The sequence below is a fragment of the Hemiscyllium ocellatum genome, unplaced genomic scaffold, assembly GCF_020745735.1.
Source record: "Hemiscyllium ocellatum isolate sHemOce1 unplaced genomic scaffold, sHemOce1.pat.X.cur. scaffold_278_pat_ctg1, whole genome shotgun sequence".
In the NCBI taxonomy this organism is placed as follows: domain Eukaryota; kingdom Metazoa; phylum Chordata; class Chondrichthyes; order Orectolobiformes; family Hemiscylliidae; genus Hemiscyllium; species Hemiscyllium ocellatum.
The window spans coordinates 619,837-646,658 of record NW_026868201.1 but is presented as its reverse complement, the minus strand read 5'-3'; positions in this window follow the sequence as shown (position 1 = coordinate 646,658).

The following is a 26,822-nucleotide window of genomic DNA, read 5'->3' as shown; positions in this document are numbered from 1 at the left end:
GTACCCCTGATAACAGGCTCACTGGTCTATAATTAACTGGATTATTCATGCTACTCTTCTTAAACAAGGGGATTAGCAATTTTCCAGTCCTTCAGAACCTCAGTTGTGTTCAAGGATGTTACAAAGATGTCTGTTAAGGCCCCAGCTATTTCCTCTCTCCCTTCACTCAGTAATCTGGGATAGAAGTTGGCAGTCTTTCTGCGACAACGAGCCGTGTAAATAGAGTCAATGGTTGGGAGGTTGGAGTCCGTCATAGTCTGGGCTGTGAACAAAATCTTCTGTAGTTTTTGATGGTCCTGGGCAGAGTGTTGCTGTACCAGGCCGTTGCGCACCTGGACAGTCCGCTGACAACAGTGCATCTGTAGAAGTAGTGCATGCTGAATTTCCTGAGTCACGTGAGAAAGCAGAGGCGTTGTTGAACCTTCCCGACGGTCAGACCTATGTGAGAAGTCCAGGGTAGGTTGCTAGTTATCGTCACTCCGAAGGAGTTGATGCCCTGCACCTCCCTCAACCGTTAGTGTAGTTGAGTGCGTGGTCCCCTCCTTTTGTTTTACTGAAGTCAGTGATCAGTTCCTTACTATTGCCGAATTTGAGAGAAAGGGTTATCATTACACCATGCCATCAGTGCAGTACAGTCCCTTCGGCCCTTGATGTTGTATCTACCTGTCGTACCAATCTGATGCCTAACTAACCTACACTATTCCATGTACGTCAATATGGTTGTCCAATGACGACTTAAATGTACTTAAAGTTAGCGAATCTACTACCATTGGAGGCAAAGCATTCTATAACCTTACTACTCTCTACGTAAAGAAACAACCTCTGACATCTGTCCTATATGTATCACCCCTCAATTTCTAGCTATGCCCCCTCGTGCTCGCCGTCATCATACTTGAAAAAAGGCTCTCCCTATCCAACCCTCTGATTATTTTATATGTCTCTATTACGTCAACATTGAACATTCTTCTCTCCAATGAAAACAGCCTCATGTTCCTCAGCCCTTCCTCCATACCAGGCAACATCCTAGTAAATCTCCTCTGCACGCTTTCCAAAGCTTCCACATCCTTCTTATAATGCAGTGACCAGAACTGTACACAATACTCCAAGCACGGCCACACCAGAGTTTTTTGTGCAGCTGTTATATAACGCCATGGTTCCGGAATTCGATCCCTCTTTTAATAAAAGCTAAAACACTGTATGCCTTTTAACAACACTGTCAACCTAAGTGGAAACTTTCAAGCAACTGTGTACCTGGACACCGAGGTCTCTCTACTCATCTACATGACCAAGGATCTTACCATTAGTCCATTACTTTGCATTCCGTTTATTCGAAGCAAGGCAATGTACCTCACACTTGTTCACATTAAACTCCATTTGCCACCTCTCTGCCCAATTCTGCAGCTTATCTATGTCTCTCTGTAAACTAAAACATTCTTCGTAACTATCCACAACTCCACTGACCTTAGTGTCATCTGCAAATTGACCAACTCAACTTTCTACGCCCTCATCCAGGTCTTTAATTAAACTGGCGAACAGCAGTAGATCCAACACCGACCCTTGCGGTACGCTACTAGTAACTGGACTCCAGGGTGAACATTTCCCATCAACCACCACCCTCTGTCTTCTTTTACCAAGCCAATTACTGATCCAAACTGGTAAAACTCCCACAATCACATTCCTCCACATTTTGTACAATAGTCTACTGTGGAGAACCTTATCGAACGACTTGATGAAATCCATATACAGAGCTGAAAATGTGTTGCTGGAAAAGCGCAGCAGGTCAGGCAGCATCCAATGACCAGGAAATTCGACGTTTCGGGCATGAGCCCTTCATCAGGAATGAAGAAAGTGTGTCCAGCAGGCTAAGATAAAAGGTAGGGAGGAGGGACTTGGGGGAGGGGCGATGGAGATGTGTTAGGTGGAAGGAGGTCAAGGTGAGGGTGATAGGCCGGAGTGGGGTGGGGACGGAGAGGTCAGGAAGAAGATTGCAGGTTAGGAGGGCGGTGCTGAGTTCGCGGGAATCGACTGAGACAAGGTGGGGGGAGGGGAAATGAGGAAACTGGAGAAATCTGAGTTCATCCCTTGTGGTTGGAGGGTTTCCAGGCGGAATATGAGGCGCTCATTCTCCAAGCGTCGTGTTGTTATGTTCTGGAGATAGAGGAGTCCAAGGACCTGCATGTCCTTGGTGGAGTGGGAGGGGGAGTTAAATTGTTGAGCCACCCAACCACCCCGTGGCTCACACCCGGCCCAACCAACCCAACCACCCCGCCCACGATATTGGTACCCCTCTGGTTCAGATGACGACCATCCTGCTTGTAGAGGTCCCACTTACCATAGAAAGACCCACAATTATCTAAGAATCCAAAACCCTCCCTCCAACACCATTCCTGTAGCCATGTGTTCAATTCCTCTCTCTCCTCTTCCTGCCTCACTAGCACGTGGCATGGGCAACAAACCAGAGATAACAACTCTGTTCGTCCTAGCACTAAGTTTCCATCCTAGCTCCCTGAATTTCTGCCTTAAATACCCATCTCGCTTCCTATCTATGTCTTGGTGCCTATGTGGCCCACGACTTGGGGCTGCTCCTACTCCATTTTTTGGATCCCAAAAACACGATCAGAGACATCACGAACCCTGGCACCTGAGAATCAGCCGTAAGTCTCTCTCGTCCCCACAGAACCTCCTGTCTGTCCCCCTAACTATGGAATCCCCAATGACTACTGCTCCGCTCTGCTTCCCCCTTCCCTTCTGAGCAGCAGGGACAGACTCTGTGACAGAGCCCTGTGCTCCACTGCATTCCCCTGGTATGTCGTTCCCACGCCCCAACAATATCCAAAATGGTATACTTATTGTTGGGGTGAAAAACCACAGGGGATTCCTGCACTGATTTCCCTTTCTATCCCCTGACTGTAACGCATTTGCCTTTTTCTTGTACCTGAGGAGTGACTACCTCCCTGTAACTCCTCTCAATAACTCCATCTGCCTCCCAAATGATCCAAAGCTCATGCACCTTCAGCTCCAGTTCCCGAAAGCGGTTTTTGAGGAGCTGGAGTTGGGTGCACCTCCCGCAGATGTAGTCAGCAGCGACAGTAGTGGTGACCCTTACTTCCCACATTCTGCAGGAGGAACATTCAACTGTCCTCAGCTCCATTCCTACTATTCTCAACTCCCAAAGAGACTTTTGAAAAATAAGGAATAAAAAATAAACTCGCTACTTTACCAATCTGGTGCACAGAAGTTTTGTTTTGGTTAGAGGAGGAGATGGGTGGGAGACACTACCCGAGTAGAATTTCGGGTAACGCAACCACACAAATATATGACTTCCCAGAAGTCGTTCGCTCCTCCCTTGCACCTCTCAGCAAACGGAGGCCCGACTCTCGAGGAAAGTCCCTTTAAAGTCTTTATATAGGTCTCGGCATGTCAAGGAACGGGCAAATATTGCTCTTTGGAACATATTAGGAAAATGTCCCTCTGTTTGAGCACAATGACGAGCTGACTGGAAAAACAGTGTATTATTTCAATGAATTTAGTTCGATGAATTATTTCCTTATTAGTGAGCCTTCGAGGAAGGGGAAGAGCTATTCTTTGTTTTCCTTTTCTGGACCCCGCATGTTGTTAAACAAGTTCAACTGGAGCCCCTCTCAGCCTTCTTTGCTTAGAAGTAAAATCAAGCAAATCCAGCCTCTCTTCAGTTTTTAGTACACTCTTGTCTTTTTTGCTTCTGAAATGTATCAGTGTTAAATTTCATTAGCGATTGATCTGTCCACCTGAACAACCGGTTTATGTCATCCTGTACCCTCACACGTTCCGCCTAATTGTGAACAACCAGCTCATCTTTCTGTCATCCAAAAAATTATTTATCATTCCCTCCAAACTCCATCTCTCCCTTTCTCATCATCGTCATTTATGAATTTCACAACGAAGCGTTGATTTTCTCCTGTTCTTCAGATGTTATTTACAGGGAAAGCATTGAGAATTCCATTCACTTGTTTTTCTTATTTTGGTGAATTTACAGTGTGATGCAGTTGAGTTATTTTTTACGAGGGAGCCACAAAATTTGTTTTGGACATGGAGCTGAATTCTCCTTCGTTACTATGCGTCTCTGTTAGTTTATTAATTAAGCTTGTACGCAATTAGTATTGAATCAGGTTTTGGTGGGTTTCACAGCAACATTTGTGTTCTACGTGGTCCTGGATAATTTTCATTGTGTCATTCCCTGCAATAGGCAGAGCTGAAGAAAATTTCCGTCTACAACAGGCACAAATTCATAATTTTGTTTGTAAGAGCTGGAGTGATGCGATTCAATCAAATTCTACACATAGACTCACAACAGGAGTTCAAATCATATCGGCAAGTTCACCTTGAGTTAGAAACACTTTATTAAAACAGACGCCCAATTTTCTTCATATTGTAAAAATAGTTTCAAAAAAATGTTCTTAGAGCAGCATGGATCTTACAGCTGCTCCTGGGATTGCAGGCAGTTAAATATTTACTGTAGTTAAATAGGTTTGCAGTTGATATTATATTTCATTAATTTAACATTATTTTTTCTATTTTGTTCTATTTACGTTCAAAACCAATCACAAATGCAAAACAAACTCACGGTTTTCTTTCAAACGAATATTTTTAAAAATAACTTCTTAAGGCAGGTTTACAAAAGAAAGGAAACAGTCAATTTATGTTTGAAATGGTTTTTTTATTACACGGTGAACGCTTTCTTTGTTTTGTAAAATTAATCAGTTTCTTTTTTAAAAAAAATAAGGAGTTATACCTTCCTTCCGAAAACTCCTACACATTTTCAGCTCCGGGGAAATGTGGAGCTCCGGGGAGACTACTTTCTTCTCGGAGTTTATTGAAGTGGAATATTTTTATTCATTTAATTAGCTAAATGGTTGATTTTGTATACATTTTCTATGTATGATAAGCATATGCATATTTTTTTTCAATTTTAACATTATTGTCTGTAGGTAATGAAAGTTAGCATAACGTGTCATAAAAAGTCCTGTATTCGGATAATATTACTAAGGTCACATATAAGAGACAGAGAGGATGGCTGGAAGATTTAGAAAAAAATGTTATCCAGCAAATCAGTCATATAGATGTGTGGCTGTCAGGAAAGATAAGAAAGTAGTTCAAATGTCTCCAGTGGCTATTCCCCTATCAAAATGATTTTCAGCATTTAGAACAGCAGAAGGGCGTTGTCTTTCTGAGGAAAATGGAAGAGCAATCAATTATTGGACAGTTGGAATTATTCTTATGTTTAGCAGCGTTTGAGAAGATTTTGTAGAATTGTGCATCAGTGGACGTTTCTATCTGGGGCATCAACAGGAGAATCTGGGGCAGTGACTATTAATTGAGGAGGGTTTGTTGCTTTCCCTGTGCCAGGATTAAGAATGTTTCGAAACATTTCAAGCACGTTGCTAAAGGTGAGATTGAGCAGCCAAACATTATTGTAGATACTGGCAGGCACGAGTGTTTTTAGGGAAAGATTAAAGCTGTCCAGAGTGAACTTATGAGGTGAGGTAGAATATTTAAAAAAAACCTTAAAGCAATACTTCCTGATTTACTCCCAATGCCAAACCCAGCTGGGAAGGAACAAAGGGTTAAAGGAGAAAAATCAACAGCTGAAGAGCTACTGTGTTGTTGAGGGATTTAGCCTTTTTTGGGAAATTGGAATCTATTTTAAAATAGAAATGACATGTTCAGAATGGATTGGTCTAACCTAAACTGTAAAGCAACGAACATCTTAGCAGGGAGATTTGCTCATTCTATGTCGCGAGACATTATATTGATAAAGATGGCAAGGGAGATATTCCAAGTAGCTGTACAAATGGTAGGATGGATAGAGAAGTTTATGAATATGAGAAGAGCACGTCAATTAGGAAAGGAAAACGAGAGAGTCAAGAGTATATTGTAATTCTGAAGCACAAAATTGCATTTATTTCAATGTAAGGAAGGGTTGGATGGTGAAGAATTTGTCAAATATGTTCACGAAAACATACTTCATCAATATGTGGATGATTCTAACAGAGAAGGAGCAAAACCATGCCTTCTTTTGTGCAAGAGGCAGGGCAAGTGACTGAAGTAAACAAGGGAATATTTTGGGTATTACAATCATAATTCTATTAGTTTCATAATGGTTATGGAAAAGAATAAGGCTTTCATTTTATTTCATTTAATTGGAGTACCATAAATGTTAATGACATGGGACAAGGACACAGCAAGTTTGATTGGAGTAGACTGTTGGCAGGTAAAACAATGTCTGACAAGTGGGAGGCGGTCAAAAGTCTGACGACTGGAGGTGAGAGGCGTTGTGTTCCAGTTAAAGTGAAGGGTTATGCTTGTAACATTAAGGAGCAATGGTCAAGTACAGTTATTGAACTTTTATTCCAGAATCAAAGGAAACCATACTTTATATATGGACAACTTTATTCAATTTAATCTCTTAGTCAATATAAAGAGTGTATGGCATTATTTCGAGAGAAATCAGGAAAGCAAGAATGCGATATGAGATAGTATGGGCAGATAAGGTTAAGGATAATCCAAAGATATTGTGCAACAACATTAACAGCAAAAGGGTAACCGTAGAGACGGTTAGGACTCTCAAAGATCATGAATGATATCGATGTTTTGAACCCAGGAGATGGGGATTAAAATCATCCCTTTCCTAGTGCATCAGCCAACAGCAAACACAAAATATTGCCTGACCCTCACATTCATCCAGCTTGACCTCTATCTGTTATTTGTCAGTCTATTGACCCGTTTCATCAAGATCATTTTGTATTCTTAGGAAGCTTTCTTCACTGTCCCCTCTGGCACCAGTTTTGGTGTCATCCACAAACTTACGAACCATGCCTTCGATATTCTCACGCAAATCATTTACATAAATGACCATGAAAACCTAGAACCAACCTCTGTGGAACACTGCTTGGCACAAGCATCCAGTCCAAAAGGCAACTGCCCACCATTACTCTCTGTCTCCTGCCATTGCAGCAATTGAAAGTGCTGGAGAGAAACCCAGCAGTTCAGGCAGTATCGTAGCAGAAAAAAATGGAATTAACTCTTTTTGAGTCCAACATAACTTGTTCAGAAGAGATTCATCTAAGACTTAATACATTAACTCTGTGTCTCTGCCCAGATCCTTCGTCATTTGTTGCATTTCTCCATCATTTTGCATTTGTATTTCAGATTTCCACTATCTCTAATATTTTGCTTTTTCGTGATTGGTGTGGATGTTGACCCCGATTATATTTGGGCAATATGCTACATTCCTGTACCTATCACTTGTGCCAGTGACGCATGTATTACACTGGAGTCTGTTTCTTCTTTAAGTTCTGAAAATAAATGCAGATCTCATCAAAGTGATTTTGATGCAAAGGACCTTTTAGAGACACCTACGGTTGATGGACAAATAGGAATAAAATATTAATTATGACATTGCCTGCGCGTTTTAAGTCTAATCTTGTCTCCTCAGTCTCTGAACATTTTCACTACATTTTTCTGAATAATTTCAGCAAAGATGGTTGCCATGCAGCCCATCATCTCTGTACCAGCTCAGTATGAGCTGGATCCTCATTGTTCCTCTGCTGTGGCCCACAGTAACCCAACACATTTTGTTATCTGTGTCTGTTTTTATTTCTGAATATCCCGTGCAGATATAAACAATCTTAACAACCTGTATAACCTGTGTTTTAACAGTCTGTATATATGATATAATCCTGCACAACACATGTATAATTGTCCTGTTCTATTCACACTGTTGTTCAGAACTCCATGTAACAACATTCATCTGTTATCTTGCTCTGCAGTAGATTTCAGTCCATTTGTCAGAAACAGTGATGGCTGAATACTCGTGACTGGGAGATATTACTGTACTCCCCTCAGGTCTCCTCAGTCACTGGCGGAAGCCCTTTCTGTCTCATAGCCATTATCATATTCATTCTGTCACTGACTCATTACTACATGACTGTTAATTATCAAGGTTATTGTACCTTGTTATGGACCAGGGCCAACCCCTCAAAACATTCTAAAACACGTTTCCCAGACCAAAATGTTGCCATTTGTTGAAGGTAAGTGTACAGCAGATATTTCCAGAGTGAGTTAACTGGTCCGACTGCCGACTTTTAAATAAACAGAATTTATTTACAAAAATAAGGTATGAAATACAACAAACTGAAAATATTGTACCTAAATAATTCATCCTATCCGAAACTGATAGGCAATCTGCAATTATTGATGCTAATCCAAATTACTTACAACAATGAAAATAATCAAACCCCTGAGCACAAAGAGTAAGCATTACAAAAAAAAAGTTTACATGTTATGAAGTCAGTGGGCTGAAGGAGGGGGAGTGTGTCCAGTTTCAACAGAGAACCTGACTCAACTAACCCTCTAATTGAACTGAAATTTGCAATTGGAGAGCTCGCTGCATCCCTTGATTACAACAGTTGTGGTTTTTTTAAGGCTTGAAAGCCTTCTTTCAGAGGCATTATCTGTTCGGTTCCAAAAAAAAGAACCTCAAAGACTCATTCAAAATTGAGACATTGTGAAACATTGGGCCATTTAGAGCTCTCTGAAAGCATTCAAAGATAACATAACCTTGTAAAGAGACCGCCTGTGTGACAACTCACTCAATATAAACTTGAATCTTCAATATCCAAAAATGGATTCAGTTTTTAAAACCTCCAAAAATAGTAGTTCGTACTCTCCAATGCGCACGTTCATTCATTTACTCTAAACATGCAAACATGCACAACTACATCCAGATTCAGTGTGTGGTGCTTCCATCACTGAGTGCCTCCAGTTGTCACTCAATTCTCAGCAATTCATTGGCAATCATGTTTTCAAGACCTGCCACGTGCACATTTTCCAAATTGAATGGCTGTAACAACAAGCTTCAGCTACACAGTCTCGCATTTTCGTCCTAAAATTTCTCCAAAATACTTCATTGAGTTTTGATCAGTGTAAATGGTTGTCGCTGATATGTTACTTGTAATATAAACAGTAAAATGTTGTCGTACCAACACAAAGCTCACTGTCTCGTTCTCAACTGTTGAATATTTCTACTAATGAACATTCAACGTTTTGGAGAAATACCCAGTAGGTCTCTCTGTTTTCTCGTCATCTTCCTGCAAGACCCCAACACCGATATCCACATCATTTGCATTTAAATCCACCTTGAATGTTTTTGCATAATCAGGTGTGTCTGATCATGGGTAGTGGTTAACACATATTTCAAATGCCGTCAAATGCCTTCTGAGAGTCCTCTGTCCACTGACACTTCTTGCCTTATTTTAACAATGCAGTGAGTGGAGCAGTCACACTGCGAAAATAAGGCACAGACATTCGATAAAATCCACTTAGTCCCAGGAATTGCTCCTTTTGTCAACACTATTGGAAATTCCCCAACTACCTTCACTTTTCAAGCTCATGGCATCGTTTATCTATGTCCAATAGCATAGCCAAGGAAGGTGACTTTTGCTTTGGCAAATTCACTTTTGTCTAGGTTTACCACCAAGCCTGCCTTCTGAAGTCGATCAAGCAAGTCCGACAGATGCTGTCGTGTTCCTTTCATGAGTCACTAAATATCACAAGGTCATTAGTGTACACCACAGGTTGGATTATCTGGCAGCTTGTTGATTAGTCCATGAAATGTGGCTGGCGCATTTTTCATACCAAATGTAATTTGCTAGTCCCACATTTTCAATGCAGTCTTCCAACCATGGAATTGGGTATACATCAATCTTTTAAACTGCATTGACGTTACAATAGTCCACACATAATCGTTGGCTAACATTTGGCTTTGGCAGCATGTCTATGGGTGATATCAAGTCACAGTAATGCACGTTGATTATGTCGTCTAAGGCATTCGATCAATCTCCTTCTGAACCTGTGTCAACTTTAGAGGATTATGCCCGAAAGGATGTTGCTTATTCGTAACAACATATCCTATAGCTGCATTATGCACAATTAGGTAAGTGTGTCCAAGTTATTATCTGCATATCTCCACACGTGATAATAATAACTTTCTGATCATTTCAATTTTCTCATGGAGGTTAATCAATAAATTATCCCAATTTTAGACAAGTTGCTTATTGTTCCCTTTAATTTGAGGAATTTCCAATTCAGAATCCTCTGAACTTGTATCTTCCTTCTATGCCATAATCATTCACACCTTCTCCTCTGGCTTTCCTTCCCTATCAAAGTACATTTTGAGCATTTTCATATGACATACAATGTGAGATTTCTTACTTTCTGGAGTCCCTATCAAGTACGTATCCTCACTCAATATCCGTTGTGTTTGATAAGGCCAACAAACCTGGATTTTCAAGGTTCACCTATAACTGGAAGTAAAAGTAATACCTTACCACCAATCGCACAGTTGCAATTTTTTGAGTTCTTGTCCGCTTCCTGTTTTATTGAATGCTGCAATACTTTTAACTGTCAGCCAACTCCCCAGCACTATTAATCGTTCCCTATAATTTGAGACCTAGTTCTAATGTGTGGCCTTTGAATTCTGATTTACTATTTTCTCCTTAATCAATATTAATGGTCCTCTTACTTAATGCCCAAAAAATAATTCAAATGGATTGAATTTGCTCTGTAAATTTGGTGCATCCCTGATCACAAAAAGCGCAAATGGAATTCCCTTATCCCAATGATCTGAATAATTCTGATCATAAGCCCTCAACATGGTCTTTCATGTTTAATGTCACCTTTCTCGTGTTTCCTGCAATTATGGATGACATGCAGTCGATTTGAATTGCTTTATTCCTAAGACTTCATAGTGAACAAATTAGATGTAAAGTTTGAACCTTGACCGCACTCTATCTCAATTGATAGTCCGTGTCTTTTTTTAAAAAAAGAGCAATTCCTTTGCAATTCCTTTTGTTGTGATACTGCACCTTGGGACAGCCTGTGAAAATCTAGTCAATGCATCCAGTATTGTTAACAAATACTAGTGCCCACCGTTTTGTTTTATTTCGGGGGCTTAGCCAATCAATTAAGAGTCTTGTAAAAGTCTCTTCAAATGCAGGAATAGTAAAGAAAGGCGGCGGTTTTATTATCACTTTTGTTTTTATCCAATTCTCTGCCATGTGTGACACGACTGACAAAACTTAACTACATCATGTTGCAATCCAGGCCAGTAAAAATGTGTTTCAGTCTGTGTTTTCCTCACTCCTAAATGACTTCTCGGTGGTAGCTCATGCACCATTCACATTACCTCTTTGCTGTATCCAATTGGCAATACGATTTGATGAACGTCTGCCCAATTATCATCTCCTTGAGTATGTGATAGTCTCCGTTTCCTCATTTGGACATCATTTTTAATGTAATAACATTCAGGGATACATTCAAAATTCCTAACGTATATGCTTTTTGATTAAACTTCTTTACCCTTTTTTCTTTCTGCTGTAAAGCAATTAGTTTAAATGAGCTAAAATATTTGCATGATGCCCTGTTTGTTCAATAGTGTTTTCACAACTATCTGATGGAACAAAGTCTCTGTAAATGCCACTTCAGCTTCCTTATCTTTACATTTTTGACACCTCCTGTTTCAACTGGTGACATTTGGGTTTCCTTACCCACACTCAGCAAACTTCCAGGATAAGACTCCTTCATTGCTTCAGTTGCCTGTGTCTCCACTGGCTTTTCAACCAGAGTAAGCAGCACTCCTATTGGTGAATCAGCTGTATTTTTTGCAAGGATAGATTGTATTCCTGGAGCTGAGAGTTTGTCCAATACTCATACCACAATTTCTCCACACGTTTCTGGATACTCTGTCCACACATTACATCATTATGCTTTTTGTCTCAAGGTGAATTCCCTTTAGTAGTATCCTTTCTGGAAATAGTCCTTCTGGAGTATATATCGCCTGGTCTTTCAGCATCACAGACTAAGTGGATCCTGTATCCCTTAATATTGCATCTTCTTTACATGCCCTATACCAGTAAACTTTCCATTTGCGGTATGTTTTCCAAGCAGATCTGCCACTACCTCCTTAACAAACCTCTGGTCAGCTTAGACACTGTTATGCAGCTTTCTAGCATCCACTGTGTTTTCTGTTACCACTCCAACAAAACTTCCAAGCTTATCCTATTTTCCTGCATCTATATTTTTGTTTCCTGAACCCACCAGCACAGTGTGTTCATGTGACATAATTTATTGCAATGAAAACACTGGAGCTTTTTAACTTCTTTGTTTCCTTCAAGTGTTTCCTTTTTAGCCTGTGCAAAGTTATCCTGACCATCTTCATTGCAATCTACATTTCCCTCCCAAGTAAAAATTTCTCTTTGTCCCAGTTTCTATCCCTCATGAACTGAAATTGATTCTAGAAGTCCAACCATGTTTTATGGACCAATTCATAATCATCAGCCACTTCAGCTGCCAGTCTTGCCGTTTTAACTCTCTGCTCTTCTAAATGTGTTTGCACTATGTCAGACAGTGAATCTTTGAATTCCTCCAAACTAAATGTATCTCTCAGAGCATCGTAGGTTTACTGTATTTTTAAAGCTCTTTTCCAGCTATCAAAATTACTCTGTTTGATCTTTTCAAACCCAATATAGGTTTGACCAGTATCCTTCCTTATATTCTTGAAACGTTTCAGGAATGTAAGGAGGGATCCTGGTCAAACCTATATTGAGTTTCAAAGGATCAAACAAAGTAATTTTGATAGCTGGGGAAGAGCTTTAAAAATACAATCAATCCATGCTCTGAGAGGTACAATTACTTTGGAGGAGTTTAAAGGTTCACTGCCTGACATAGTGCAAACACATTTGGAAGAGCAGAGAGTTAAAACTGAAGTGGCTGATGATTATGAATTGGTCTATAAAACATGGCTTGTCTATCTCTGAAGCACAAACCCTCTCTATTTTTCTTTCTCTCCTGCTAAGCACATTCATTGTTTTTTCTTTCCTCTGCTAAACCTATTCATTCTTTTTCTTTCTCTTCTGATTTTAACCGTAACTCAAACTGCTTCATTTTTGCTTTTAACTCAAGCTGCGTCATTTGCAATTGAGGTTTGCTCATCTCTACAGATCCTGCTGGAGTTTCCAGCAAATTAGAATGCTGAGCTACTGCTGCAATCATCTCATTTTTCCTCACGTTAGGAGGTAGCTTCAATGCAAGCTTGTCCACTAATTCCTGCAGCTTGGGCTTATGTGCATTCTATTAAAAACCCCAAGGTCAGTTCTTCCACCTCCAAAACATTCTTGTTTCCCGCAAGAGTCATTGTGATCTGAATCTCTGTGTCCCCACCAAATCAAAACACAAACTAGGAGACACTAATACTTGCCACTCGCTGTCTAAATCCAGTAATTAGCCCCCATTCTGTTATGGAACAGGCCCGACCCCACAGAACATTTTAAGCAGATAGTCCAGACCGTAACTTTGTTATTTCTTAAAAGTTAGAGTAGTGTGGATCTTCCCAGAGTGAATTAGCTGGTCAGCCTGCCGAGTTTTAAACAAATAACATTTATTTACCAAATTACTGAATAAAACACAAGAAACCAAAAATAGAATACCCGAATAAGTAATCCTATATAAACACGACAGGCTAGCCAGACTTAAGGATCCTGTTCCAAAATACTTGCAACAATCCCAATGAGCAAACCCTTTAGCACCAAGAGTAAAATTGACACAAAGGCTGACAGGTTATAAGGTCAGAAGGACAGAAGGAGGAGGAGGGCGTCCAGTTCGAACAGTGACCCTGACTTAACTAACCCCAGAACTAATCAGACCTGTCCAGTCAGAGAGTTGGCCACATCCTCTTGATTGTCCAAGTTTCTTATTAAATACTAAAAAAGCCTTCTGGCTGATGCATTACCTGTTAGATATAAACAAAAGGATACCAAAGAAACTGTCAAAGTTCAGACATGTTTGAATATTGGTTCATTTAGACTTCCTGTAAAAAAATAAGGACAACATAACCTTGTAAATGGACCGATTTTGTAACAACATGTCACATATGGCTTTGCACTGAATTCAGTAAATGTAAGTCTCACTGCTTTGAAGCCAATAAAGTGTTTTCAAGTGTTTGTGAGTTTACATATAACAAAGTTGAATCGTGTTATGCGTTGAAGGTTCAATATTGTTTTATTAGAGCTACGAGAGGAAAATCCAGACAGATCCACACTGTGTATGGTCAGGAAAAATTTGCCCAGTGAGAATCTATTGGCTGGCGTCTGGTCTAGTTGAGGAGAGATCAGCACTTTAACTACATCTAGATCGCGTATTTTGTGGGTGGCTGTGTTGGGGGTGGGGGTGGTGGGGTGTTCAGGTGGTTACAGCATTGCAAACGGACAACACAGCAGAATCATGTAGCCTATGATAAGGAAACATCCATCATTCTCCCTCAAAACTAACTTCACAAGAGCAATTGGTGATGGGAGATGTGACCAATAGTCAGCGATGTCAACATTCAATCAAGTCCAGTTGTTATTTGTACCATACTGAAAGGGGTTAACTGGATCTGTTTGTTCAGTGACTGTGATTGATGTCAGTCTCCATGGATCCTAATGATGTCGCTGGATGTTTTCTCTCTTCTATTAGAAAGGGGCTTCTTGCAATGACTTATCCCATTGTAGCAGCAGATGCATTACCTGCAACACTTACAAGAATCAGCAGTTGCAGAGACCGGGAGAGGAGAGGTCAGAATCTGAGAGTAGACTGGAATATTCTAACAATGGATCAGAACCTAAGAACAGTAGACTGGAATGTTTCAACAATGGATCAGAATTTGAGAACCCTAGGATGGAATGCTGTAACAATGGACAGGAGTTTATCCTGGGGTCTTTCCTATGTTTCCTGGAAAATATTATCATTTCGGATATACGGTGTACTGCTGATTATTCAGGCTGGTTACTATCCCATGCTTGCTATTGTTGGTGTTCCTGGTAAGTCTCCCCATCTCTATCTATTTATTAATCCCATAAGCCATTGTGAACTTCAGTGCTATTTCTGTAAACTATATTTGGCAAAGTTGGAAACTACTGTCTTCAGTTTCAATTGCAAATCCATTAATTACCACAAATTTCAAAACCGCCCAACCTCCACCCTCACACACATCTGAGAACAAGGTTGTTCACAATCCGGAAGTATCTATTTACCCTGAATTTATTTATGTCTTCACATTCTCTCCATCAACAAACAGACCCACCATCAGCTCCATGATATCCCCATTCCACAGCTTGACGTTTATTCAGTTGCTAAATACACCATTATATATGCCTTGGAAAATTGCAGACTTCATAGTTCCAGCTCACTTCTAATCACTCTTTCCATTACAATATTTCCATCATGACCTTGTTCTTGTCTCTAAAGTAACTTCATGTCAGGGACACTATGTCAAAATAGTAATGTTGCTGGCCACGTCATTCAGTGGTCCAGGTTACTACACTAAAGACACGGCTTCAAATCCTATCTCAGACGATGAGAGAACTTAAACTCAAATGACAGGAACTGGAAATAAAAGCGAATTTCACTAATATAACCCCACTAGCATTTTGTCAATAAGTTTATATATTTCGATGATGACCTTTGCTAAAAAAAATCTTACATTATTATCTGGTCTGGATAAGGACGACGTCAGGTCCACAGCAATGTGTTTTGCTCTATACTGCCTTAAGGAATGGCCTCATATTAAAGGGCATTTAGTGAGGTCAACAAACGGTGCCCTTAACAGCGATGCAGACATCCTATATAATGACAACACTAAAGTTTGGGGAAAATAAATGATGCGAGAGATCAGAAGAAATAGGAAGTGCCAGAGAAACTGATCAGATTTGGCAGCCTCGGATCGAGATAAAAATAGAGTTGGCATTTCGAGTCCAATGACCATCCATCAGAACTGTTCACAACTGGGAAATAATGTGATTGATGTTGGTGACAGGGATGTCTGTTGTGAAGTGGAGAAGGAGAGAATTGAACAAATAGAGAAAGAGAGATATAGAGAGAAAGAAGCAAATAGAGGGATTGTTGATGACCAGCTGGAATGGAAATAAAAATCAAGATTAATCTTATTATTTTTTCTCCTGTTGCCATATTAACGAAAATCCTGTCCATGCATGGTATACATCAACGCCACAATTTGAAGTGAGTTATGTCCCTTTGCCTCCCTTTCCTAAGAGTAATCATCTTTTTAAAAATTCAATAATGGGATGTTGGGACAGCATGAAATTGCCTTTCCACATTGTCCTTGAGAAGCTGTTGGTGAGCTGCCTTCCTGACCACTGCAGTCTGTGGGGTTTAAGCATTCAATGCTTAGTTCCGTCCTGATTAATTTCTTTGAGACTTTATAGTGAGTGATATAACTGAGTGGTTGGGCTTGGACATTTAAAATGGCAGCCGAGAGTTAACAACATTGCTATGTGTCTAGAGTCACATGTAAGCCAGATCAGGTGAAGATGATAGATTTTATTTCTTGATGGGCATCAGTGTGCCAGGTAGGTTTTTCTGACAATCGTTTAATTGTTTCTTCATTCATGATATTTTATTGAGCTCAACTTCCAATATTTGCTGTGGTGGGAATTGAATCTGTGCTCTGGGTCATTACCTGGGTGGCTGTATTAATAATCCTGAGATAATACAGCTAGGTCATCGCCTCTTCAGCATCTCCAAACATCTCCAATGGCAATACTGCTGATGCTGTTGGCATGGCTGTGCTGGAAGTATAGCGTGTTGCAAGGCAAACAAATGATTTGGAAAAACATACCATCCTTCTCATTTTGTATTTGTGAGAAGGTGAGATGATGGGAAGTGCTCTTGGTGAAAAGGAGCTGAATTCCCTTGATCATGAGTCACTGACAGAATTCATACAGAGCAGTAAGTAATCAGCACAGGATATTGTATAATGTCCTTCATTGAACAATGATTCATATATAGCCGTGAAGACACCTCCCTGCGGTTGTAGAGAGATATTGAGACAGCACGTGGGGCACTGTGAGCAGATTTTCTCTCCATAGAAAGGAATGATCTCCTTGCCACAGTGAGATAGTGTAAAGGAGTTTGACCAGACTAATCCCTGCAGTGATGGTACCACGAGGAGAGTGTGAAGGAAATGAGTGCTTAATCTGTTATGCTGCAAAAGATTAAATAGTGATTGCAATAAAACTTGAGCGTTTTGAACCAGTACTCGTTATTCACAAAACAAAACAATGATAGCGTGAAATATGACATGAGTTTTCCTTCAGTACATGTTTTCATATGTGTACAGATACATTGATAGGAAATGTTTAGCAGGATATGGGTCAAGTGCAGGGAAATGAAGTTAGCATGAATGGACATTTTGGTTGGCGTAGACAAATTTGGGCTAAAGGGCCTGACTCCCTGCAGTTGAACTCCATGACTGTCTCCGAGTTTACATTCTCTGTGGAGACGCCATGTTGGTTGCGAGAGCCCTGCAGTTTCTGAATGAACTCTCTCCATCTCAACAACAGTTGAACTGAGATCCTGCACTGAGCAACATGTTGTTCACAAACATGTCAGCAGCTACACTCTGATCGACTTGGCCATTCCCAAAAGTTTCTGATCTCCACACCGAAGACGAGCTTGTCTTCTCGGACATGGCAGATGCCTCCTTGCGACGTGGGACAAGCCATCGGTTGTGCTCCTCTCCATCAGCAAACCACATTAATGTAACACATGCGTAGCTATAGCAATGGAGCCAGGAGGAACAACTTGGACCAGTCTGTCTGTGCAGTTTCTGCTTCATTGGTTTGTCGTGTTGTAGCATCAATGACATCCTCCTATTTCAGTGTAACAGTTTGGAGGGCCGAATGGTTCTTCCTTTTCGTGTGTCAGCGTCTCGAAGGAGTTGCATGTTCTCCTCCTCATCCTAGGGAAGAGGTTCATTATCGGGTGACTTGTGGTAGCTGCTAGCCAGCGTGTTGTGCTGACTAGACTCCTTATCGTCCTGTGTAATAATAGACAAACAGGAGGCTGGAGAACACAACAAGCCAGGCAGCATCAGGAGGTGGAGAAGTCAACTTTTCCGGTATTACCGCTCTTCAGGATTGGGGGTTGTGGTAGGGAGACCTGCAGATAAAGAGAGAACGAAATGGTCGGGAGGGGGGAGGCAGTGGAAGGGGAATTGAAATGGGTGGTGACTGGCAGCTCACGTTGGTCCCTTTGGGCCGGCTGTGATGGTTGGGAAAATGTGTCCTTAATTTATGTTTCGTCTCCCCAATGTAGAGAAGACCACATCGGAAGCAGTTGATACAGTACACTAGGTTGGAAGGGAGGCAGGTGAATCTCTGCTCACATGGAGGGTATATTTGCGGCGCTGGATGGAGGTGAGGGAGATTGTGTGCCAGCAGGTGATACATCTTTTCCGTCTTTTAGGGCAGTTGTCAGTGGGTATTGGAGGGTTTGGTGAGGAGTGTGGCACGAATCAAAGATTAACGAAGGGAATGGTCCTTGTGGAAGATGTGCTAGGTATTGGGATCCAACCTAGTTTACTGTAACTGGTGGTCCCAATGTGGTCTTCTGTACTTGGTACTGTAAGTTTTACTCTGCTGTCAATTATTGTGCTGTTGTGACATTGTTTTATTATTTGTGTTATTCTGAAATCTTATTATTCATTAAATCCTTCGCTAGAAATCCCCTCATGTGAACGTCCTCCTGACTGCTTGAATTTGAATCAAGCTATTTTGTTTGGATTGATATTTTTGAGGCCGCTGCATTTCAGAGAACAGGAAGGGATGATGGATGATTGTGCAGTGTATGTCCTTGACTGGATCAGCCTGTCTTTCCAGGCACCTAAAGCTTTTATTGTGGGTCAGAGTACCTCAGAATTGTTACATCACAGAAGGAAGCTATTCGGCCCATTGTAGGTCCATGAACATAGAACATTACAGCACAGTACAGGCCCTTCGGGTCTCAATGTTGACCTGTGAAACCAATCTGAAGACCATCTAACCTACACTATTACAATTTCATCCTTATGTTTATTCAATACTCATTTAAATGGCCTTGAAGTTGGTGAGTCTACTATTGTTGGGCGGGCAGCACATTCCACGACCTTATTACTGTCTGAGTAAAGAAATTATTTCTGACATCTGTATCATCCCTCATTTTAAAAGTACATCCCCTCACGCTAGCCATCATCATCCAAAGAAAAGAGGTTCTCACTTTCCAAAATATCTAATCCTGTGATCATCTTGCATGTCTCTCAACCTTCTTCTCTTTAATGAAAACAGCCTCAAGTCCCTCATCCTTTCCTGTAAGACCTTCCCTGCATATCAGGCTACATCCTGGCAAATCTCCTCTTCACCTTTTCCAATGCATCCACATAGTTCCTATAATGCAGCGACCAGAACTGTACACATTGCTCAAAGTATGGCTGCACCAGAATTTGTACAGCTGCAGCATAACCTCATGGAGAAGGAAGCCTCCTTCTTCCTTTTGACAAGAGATGCAACTTATTCAGTAAACCACAGCACCCTCACTTGACCACTTCCTCCTTTTCTGACAGGTATAACCTTATCAAGGACACGCAATAGCTAGTATAATCGCATCATAATAGCCTTTCCCCCAGCTATAACACCTGTCCCTTTCCATCGTTAAAGTAAACACAACTGAATTGTAGTCAGTATCATCGAGGTGCTCACCTCCAATCTAACATCTGGTCTGGTTCATTACCCAGTACTAAATCCAATTTGGCCTCGTCCCTTGTTGGCCTATCGACATACTGTTTCAGCAAACCATTCCGTACAAATTTGAGAAAAACTGACCCATATAATTTACTTGAACTGTAGCGTTTCCCGTCAATATTTGGAAAGTTAAAGTTCGCCATAACAATTACTCTGTTATTTTCGTTCCAATCCAGTATCATCTTTGTAATCCTTTCCGCTACATCTCTGGAACGTTTCAGAGGTCTATAGAGAACTGACAACAGGGTGACCTCACCGTTTTTGTTTCTAACCTCTTCCTATACTTCCTCAGTAGACAAGTCTTCATCAAATATCCTTTCTACCACCGTAATACTGCCTCTGATTAACAATGGCATCCTCCCCCCTTTCAGTACCTTCCCTGTCTTAATGATGCATCTAAACCCGGGAACCTACAACAATCATTCCTGTCCCTGCTCTATCCATTTCTCCTAAATGGCCACACATTAAGCTGTGCTACTGCACAATTTGGAAACAGGGAGTGATTAGAAGGTTGCTTAGCAAGGGTCAGTTGGATAGATCAGAAGACATCATGAGGGGAGATAGACAGAAATAGTCAGAAAATGGAAGTTTTATTTAGAAATTCTCACAGACTGCAAGGCCTTTGTCTGATGTCATACCCTTTGAGCACCGTGCTGATACTGGCTGTGGTCCCAGATCATTTATCTTCAATAATATCACATAGCTGAGTTGATGACAGTTAAACAGAGACCATAAGGCTAAACGATTTTGTTTTTTTTTACCGGGAGAAAGTGGATTAATTTACATAGAACCAGTAGCAAGAACTGAAAACTTCCCTCGATACTGAGATACGATGCCAGTTAATCTCAGTGAGGTGGATCACTGATAGAGGGGGAATCAGCATCTCAGCTGTGGGTCAAATAATGATTGATATAGTTTGCACACCATTTCCATGGTTTTGTAATGCACATTTCAATTTAGTAGCTCAATATCATGAATATATTTTAACTATTTTATCTTCACATTTAGTATGGACAGAATATCACTTTGTCCCTGTATTTTGTGTTCAATAAACAAATATCAGTTCTCATTACTCATTTTAAATGTATCCTTGAATCTGTTCTTCATATGAGTTATAAATAGTAACATTCTAATACTGATGACTGGGGAATATTATGGTCCCTCCCTCCATTCTGAACTGCCATGTCCCCAATTCTCTCTGTTTTCTGTCTCCTCCACAATGCCATAATCACACTGTAATTGAACCCCAATAAGTGACACTTCCACACAGTTCATTAATATCGATAACATATTAATCGACCCTCATCGGCCCTCTCTGATCATGGAATATCAAACTGAATTGCATTTGTCACGTACAATTCTTTGTTAACATATTCATGCCATTTGTCTGTTATAACCCCACGTTGCCTCAGGCACACATTCCCCTCAGATCATCAACTATAAAAATTGTCTCAATGTTTTATTGAAATTATAATGCTTGGTCAGTAGTTACAGAATGTATGTTACCATTTATAAACTGAGAGGCATGTTTATATTCTGATAAACTTATGGTATTGCTCCTATGTCCAAGGCAGATTGAATGGTTACACTCAATTGATCTACCAGCCCCAACAGTTGCATATCAGTCACCCTCACATAGCTCATCAATAATGTAAAAATTAATCATTGTTTTGAATTTTAATAAAACAGCATTGAAATAAAAGGCATTGGTTGGAGCTATTTGTTCAGCGACTGTGATTGATGTCAGTCTCCGTGCATCCTAAATGTGTCACTGGAGGGAGTGCTCCTTCTATTAATTCGGGACTCCGTTTAACGTGTTATCCCATAGTAATGGCGGGAGTATCACCGACAGCACCAGCAGGGATCAGCAGCTCGAGACACGAGGAAGGAGATATCAGAATCTCAGAACATAAGATTGGAATGTTCCAGTAATGGATCAGCATCTCAGAACATTAGACAGGAATATTACAATAACAGACAGAAGTTTATGCTTGGTCTTTAGTATCTTTCTGAGCTTTGGGTATAATTAGCCTCACGGATCGAAGATATCCTTTGGATCATTCAAGGTGGTTACTATCCCATCCTCGCTATAGTTGGTGTTCCTGGTAAGTCATTCCATCGGACCATTAAACTGAGTTTAACTGAATTGCTGTTCACATATAAATTTTAGAATTTAGAAGTCATCATTTTCAGATCCAGTCAAAAATGTTATTCCTTGCAAATTATAACTGGCAAATTATTATTCACAACTTACTCAACAATATGGGTGGAGGAACCAGTCTGTTCGCAATCTCCATAATCTTTTTTCTCCATTCAGATTTACATTTCTACATATTCTCAACACTCACCAATCCTGCCCAAGACCACTATCAAGATATTTCAGTGTCCTTCTCAGACTCAGTGGAACTGTTGAATAATCCATGGCTTGTTTGTTACTTCGTTCACATGATTCTCGATGGCTTAAAAAGCTCTGAGAATGATCCTCTCACTCCACACAACTCCCCATTTCGATTGAGAAAGAGAGGGCCAGTTTTGACTAAACTTTTCCCACATTAATACAGTGTATTTGGTGTGTGATCATGCATCGAACTTCATCTTATCCACCATCCCGACAGGAGCCACAATACTTTCATTCTAAAACAGGTCACAATTCCCACCAGCTTCTGACCCCCACGGAAAACATGTGTCTGTCTTCGTGGAGATGGAAGATGCCTCCTTGACGCTTGACACAAAACATTTGGCTTCCTTCCTCACTGCTGGGAAAACAGGTTAAAGTATCAGTTGTTCCACAGGCAATGGAGCCAAGAGGAACATTGTGAGCAGTCTATGAGTGCATTCTCTGCTTCACTCGTTAAGGTTGGAGCATCAATGGTGCCCTCCTGTTCCTATATAAGTGTATCGAGGGGTGAATGGTCTCCTCCTGGTTCCATAGCACAGGTTTAGGGGTCTGATTGGGCTCTGCCTATGGCTGTTTAACAGACCAGAACCCTCATCTTTTTATGGAACATGCAGGATTATTGAATGGGCTGTCCCTCTTCTTGTTCAGTCGTTTTGATGGGCTGAATGGCCTCCACATATCCGGGTGTAACCAGCTTGAGATGCTGAATGAGCTCCTCTTTTAACTGTGGAAATGTGCAGTGCCTCGCAGCACTGTTACATGAATGTTACCGACACTTTAACAGCACAAACCTGAATGTTGTTTGGGTCTTGCTGCACATGGACACAGACTGGTTTAGGAGCTGAGGGGGGAAGAATGTTCAGAATATTGTGTGATCTTCAGTGATCACCCCGCTTCTGATCTTATGATGGATGCGGGGCACGGGGGTGGGAGCACGCAGTTGTTGACGAAGGAGCTGAAGATGTTTGTGCTGAGCAAGTTAATCTAAGGATCTTGTGAAGAGATGTCTCGGGACTGAGAAGATTGCCGGTCACCGACTACAGACATCTTCCTTTGTGCTCTGAAAGACCCCAACCAGTGGGGAGGTTAGACCTGATTTCAATTAAGCTCAAATAAGTAGATGATCCTGATGCCATCCTCAGTCAAATACTGCCTTGATATCACTCTTCCCTGAGCCCCTGTGGTCACCTCATTTTCATTTCAAGAGGTGACAGTGTATGTGTAGAGAGTGTTTTCCATTCACAGAGCGTAATCAAAGTCAGGAAATATCTGGCCTAGAGAGTTAGGGGAGTTACATCAGCGAACGTATTTAAAGAGGAGGTCTATGAATTTTGACCTGTCAGGTAGCTGAGGGATGTGAAGAACTTGGCATTAGGAGGAGTTAATGCTAACAGTAGATCAGCCATGATCGTATACAATGGCTGGACCGCCCAAATTAACCATTCATGTTCTTTATGTTTTCATTTTCTGAAATTTCAAAGTAAATGGTTGTAATTTTCCTGGACGTTCTGTTATTGAACGTTGCAATCAGAGAGAGCAAATCATTTTGAGTCATCTCTGAGTGAGTTATGAGGCTTTATTCACAATGAATCTTGGTCTAGACCAAGAGCAACAAATGAAACACAAGTTGCAGAGAGGAAACACTCTATAAAGAGACCCGAGGCATCTTTCAAACCCAGCCTGGATTTCCAAATAACATTTTCCATTCTGTACTAATCTGTGTGTGACAATTGTGAGGGATTAAATGAGATCAGGTATTTGGAGCAAGTGGTCCCTATCTGCACCTTGCAGGTGCTGTGAGAGGCTGAAAGCAACATAGTAACACGGGACTATGGAGCAAGAGTAGTTCATCAGACACTTTGTCAATGCTCTACCACGCACTATGATCTGATTAAGGTCTCAGCAGCACTTTTCTGTCAGTTCACTATTTTCCTTCATTCATTTGTCAGTCAAATGTTTAACACAGACAATTTTGAACAAATCGAAATATCCAGTCATCACAAACTTCTGGGGAAGGGAATTCGCATCGTACCAACACTTTGAAAATCTCTTGTTCGTGTTCTAACCAATATTGGAGGGTCACTCATGTACTTTCCCACTCCTCTATTGGTGAAAGCAGATTTTAAATGTAACCAGTTGAGTGCTGTGGCCAATGATATAGGTCTGAGACTGGGTAATTTTCTAGAACAATCTAAGACACAGAAAATTGATCTCTGAACAAATGGTGAAATGTTAGAGTGTCCCAAAATTTGTTCTGCCTTTGAAATTATTCTGCTCACTCAAGTGTCTGGGAATGCGGGTTTATTGCCGGAACCGTTGGATTTGGCTGAATTCCCTTTGCTGCGTCTTGTGCAGAGATTCCTATGAATCCTCATCAGGAATCCTCCACGAGTGGTAAATATGACTCGTCAATTTTCTGCTCTCACACCTTGTTTTCAGGCAGAACACAGTAAGAGAAAGAGACCGATTGACTGATCCTTCTGAGCCATGTAATGTTTTTCTCCGTCTCTGTGTGGGAATAAACAATAATGTCAACTGAACACCAAACTGGAACATGCACACTCTCCATGTACATTCTCTGGAATGGATGATAATTGACTGCATGTTGTATGCAGCATCATTGCTGTTGTTGTGCACAGTGCCTTTCATTAGCAAAAAAAAAGTGTCCTCTTTATAATTTGATGACATGTTTACATGTGTCTGCATAATTTTTAAAAGAAACTTGATACCTTCTTAATATTTGTGTTAATACCAATGCATTTCATTCAAAAAAATATTATTTAGCTTTAGTCTCCTTAACAAGTGAAAATATTTAGCCAGTCAAAGCACTTCTCTGAAAGTCGTGGTTCAATAAGATTTCTCATCTAAGATCTAAACAGATAATCCTTGATAACAAAAGGCCTTCATTTCAGGAATGAGTAAAGGGAAGCATCTTCGAACATATTTAAAAGGAATTGTATCCTTTTTTAGTTTAGAGGATCAAAACTGCACCCAGTGTATGTGATGTGCTTTCAGCAATGCCCCTGTACAGAGACAGTGAAACATTTCTGATTATACCCAATACCCGTTGCCACAAACAGCATCATTCCACTTACCCTCCAAATCACTTGCTGCATCTGCCGACAGACTTCATATGATTCAAGTACCAAGAAGATGAAAAACATCTGCATCGCAGAGTTCTGCAATCTCTCTCCATTTAAATTGTTTCCGACTGCAATAGATAACTCATATTATATTATATCTGCTGAAGGTATGCTACTAACCTTTCCTGTCTACATCATAATGCAGATTCACTACCTCCATTTGAAGATATATTGAATGATCATTTTGGTGTACAAGGTAGTTCAGCTTTGATCCATTCAGTTCCTTCATCCAGATATTTGACGTAGATTATTGATCTTTGCTGACCCTATAGTGATCTCTGAGGCAAAACTTGTTACAGTTTTGTTTTAAAAAATCATATATCTCTACTTTATATTTCCTGTTAATGACAGCATCCCTGTTCCTGTGCAGCAGTTCAGGCGGGTTGAATGACCTCCTCCTGGGCTGTGTAATGTACTCAACGAGCTGAATTACTACATTCTATATTCCTGCGTAATTCCTGAGAGGAGCAGAATGGTCTCCTCCCGTCTCATTATACCGATCCAGTCTGGCTGAATGGGATGGTCCTCTACCCTGTCATCGCATTGAGGGAACAATTCATGGTGCAGGGGCAGCAGTATATCTCTGTAACTGGATCGAAGGTGGAATGACGGAACAACACAAGGTGTAGGGGCAGCAGCATATCTCTGTATCAGACTCGAGGGCTGGATTGAGGGAACAACACATGGGTTAGGTTTAGCAGTATATCTCTGTAACGGCTGGGAGCATGGATTGAGGGAACAACACATGGGATAGGTGCAACAGTTGGCCATTTGGCGACAACACTCAGAATGCCCATGGCTGATACGAATGTTCTGACCATCTGTCTCTGGTCTGTTCCCAATAAACATTGACTCTCCTGTCCGGCAAAGATCAGTCAAGCTCAGCCTTGAATATCTTCAATAACCGAGTCTTCACTGCTCCCTGATGATGAGGACACCACAGATAGCACAACAGTAACGGGAAAGGGACATCCTTCTTTCATTGTGGGCCCCATAATTTAAAAACTGTGTTAACCTCATATCAAATCACTGTCCCTTTTCGGATATAGTGGTACAATAACCAAGAATAGACATTAAACATTCTGCCCTCCAATCTTTTCCCATATTACCACTGAGTCTTTCAATAAAATATGCTGCTGCTGCTGTCTCAGGAAGAGAATACCTGATAGCATAACACCACACGAGCATTAAAAAAAGGAGCAGAATTAGACCATTTGGCCTATCGAGTCTGATATGCCATGAAGTCATTTCTAATACGTTCCTCAACATCATTCCCCTAACTTCTCCCTCGCATCCTTGATCCCCTTATAAATCAAAATGTACTTATTTTTGTCTTAATGGCTCTCGTGTCTGTGTCTTAATCTGTATTTATGTGTGTGTGTGTGTGTGTGTGTGTGTGTCCATGTGCTTGTTATCAGTGTATTTGTGTGACTATGTCTGTCTGTCTTTGTATCAGCCTGTGTAATTCTATCTGTGTTTGTGTCTATTTGTGTGTGACTGTATATGTCTTTGTGTGCTTCTCCATGTGTGCATGCTTATCTCCTTGCATGCATTTTGCATGTTAATATATTGGGGCATTTACCAATACATCTGTGTATTTCACTGCCTGCATTTCTGTGCATCTGTTCTTCT